The sequence below is a fragment of the Sinocyclocheilus rhinocerous genome, unplaced genomic scaffold (assembly GCF_001515625.1).
Source record: "Sinocyclocheilus rhinocerous isolate Xijiao unplaced genomic scaffold, SAMN03320098_v1.1 scaffold306, whole genome shotgun sequence".
Classification (NCBI taxonomy): Eukaryota; Metazoa; Chordata; class Actinopteri; order Cypriniformes; family Cyprinidae; genus Sinocyclocheilus; species Sinocyclocheilus rhinocerous.
In genome coordinates, this window is record NW_015662161.1 from 1,610,629 (window position 1) to 1,613,587 (window position 2,959).

Consider the following 2,959-nt stretch of genomic DNA (forward strand, 5'->3'; position numbering starts at 1 on the left):
CTAGAGTGAGCGGAGGCCGGCTTGAGTGAGCGGATATCGTCCTCTTTTGGAAGGCCAAACAAACTAGTTTCGCTTTCACAAGGAAGCACACAGCGTCTTTATGACATGGCGGCGGCAGCAACGATACTACAGAGAGAATAAAAGTTACGCCTTCTTTCTTTGCGTGAACATTTGGGCGACGTTATGCAAATCTTCCCACATCGTGACGTAGATATGTGGGGGCGTGTTAGAACGAGCCGTTTTAGGATGGCGTGGTTGACTCTTAACTTTTATAAAGAATATCTCTTTGGATTTGAGACTTTAGTCTTTGCAACTTTACAGATCTTCTTTATGCACCAAGAGCTTGTAACACTCCAAAGAGAAAGGAAAAATTGAAATCCCCAATATGACCCCTTTAAAACAGTAAGCCCAAAAAGGAACATAACAATGCATATATTTCAGATATAAAATTACTTTTTACAATAAGTAGACAATAATTTGTTAAAATATAAAAAGTAAAGATAACAATGTATTGATAAAAAGGTATAATTTAATTAGTCTCAAAGCAAAAACAAAAATTAGCTAAGTAAAAGTGAAAACTAATAAGATGGATGGCCAGGGATGGGCAGTATTTCAGATACATGTATTTAAAATATGTATTTGAAATACAAAATAGGCCATTTATTTTGTATTTTGTATTTTAAAACCTTTGGAATGTATTTTGGATTTAAATAGACATTTAAGATCAGCATTTTTGTATTTTCATAAAACACGTTGTGCCAGTCAACCTCTTTATCAGGGTGATGATTTCAAGCATCAGATAGTTCAGACATTGATAGGTAATCTTGTCAAATGTGTTTAAAGCTCTATTGCATGTTAGGGCTGAGTGATATGCTTTCTACAGATGATCACAAGATGAATGGCTGCTGCAAGACTGTAGTGTGAAGTTCTACCTAAATAAAGCCCCGTTCACACCAAGAACGATAACTATAAAGATAACGATATCAGCGTCCACACCAGAGAATTATATCGTCTGTTTATTCTAAGCGCACGCTCGTCTGCCGCTTTAAATTCTCGAGCTCGTTACAGCAGGATGGATTCTGATTGGCTGTCAATTTTTTATCGTTCATCAGCTGGAGAAAAATAAATAGGCTAGCTTCCGCCAACATAACCAACGTGACCACCTGCTTGCACAGGGAGTGTGCTGGGGACTATTTTCAGGCGCTGCGTAATATCATTACGCAGCGCCAACTTTTCATTTTCCGTCGGTCTTAGTACACGATGTAACTACAGAAGAGTCAAGTTTTAAATAGGAAAAATATTGAAACTCTTTGGTCATTTTTGAGCGAGATGCTAACGGTCTAATCAGATTCAATGATCTATGCTAAGCTGCAACTAAAAGTGCTACCGCCAGACCCGGAGATCGGCTGAATGGATTCGAAAACGGTAAAACTCAACTGTTTAACTCTAGGGGAGTTGGAAAATGAGCCTATTTTCAAAAATAGTGGAGTGTTCCTTTAACGCATCTAACTGAATGTAACTGACTTAGAATGTTACTATGGTAACTATATTTTAAAGGAAGCTACATGACTATAGGTATCAGTATAATCAGTATTTTGTCTTTCTATTTTTTAACATTTCTTGTTTCTTGGGCTTCACTTTTGACTGCCCTTTTATCGGTCTTTGTCAGTCACGTATGTTCATTATGTGTGACGTCACCCAGGCGCCATTTTGAAGGTATCGACCAAACCATGATCAAATGTCACTCTTACCTTCATTTTGTGTAACATTCAACAATAGGCCTCTTAAAACGAACGTTTGAGGCATAATTCACAGTGATATGATGTGTAAATATAATAATTTAAACCCATTTTTTATGACAACATCACCAATAACCTACTCAAAACTGGTATTTTCCCACTTTCCAGCTGTTGTTGTAGTATTTTACCAAACTCCACCATCAATAAACGGAGTAAGGTGTGTGTGAACTTCACAACATATTCCCAATACATGTTCCTGAATTCAGTGGATTTCGACAAAATGTCCAGCAGATGTCAGTCTTTTAAGTTTAAAGCATTAAATTATGGTTACCCTTTGTACCATGGTGACATTACAAAGGTGTTTTGATGTAAACAAGTCAATGTACATACTCATTTTATTTTTATATTTCTAGAATATGGTCGTGCATTAATATGTGCTTTGTAAGTACTAATAAACAGCCAATATGCTAGTAATATGCATGCTAATATAGTTAATAGTGAGAATTGGTCCTTAAATAAAGTGACATAAAAAGGTGTAATTTCTCGGTACTTTAATGTCACTTCTCAGCTCAGGGTCGAGTGAAGTTACAAGCAACTATTTCTTCTTCACTTAGTTTATTTATTTATTTGTAGTAAGACAGTAGATTCCGATGTTCATCATACAATAATGGTAATGGAGACAGAGCTTTAATCATCTAAATTTTCAGAATAATATATATTTAATCTGACATAAACCATCAATGCAGTATTACACAGATGTGCAGCTCTAATACCCAGTCAATTTATATCTGGCAAGAGAGGAGTTTGCCTGGTGGTTCTGCATGTAATCCATCTTTACTCGGCTCCTGCAAAGCAAAAAAAAAAAAATGACAAAAAGGAAAAGGACAAACACAAGTCAGAACTCTCAAAAATGTTTTAATTTTTGAAATGCATTTGTATTGAATTATTTAAAAAAAAAACACTGAGATTACACTTTCGGTTGTCTGTTACAGGAATAGCGGTGCAGAATAAAGCTGGTGGATGTAATCATCCATATGAATGAATCCATCTTTATCTGATTCCATATCTAATCTATTCTAAAATAAAGTGTCTAACAGGTATTTAATAGGCTGTAATTGAAACTGGATGTGCATGGTGTCCTTGGAAGGGCTGACACATATATTGCGACACATTTTCAATTGAGACACTTCATTCACATTTATCTTTAATCTTGATTTTAT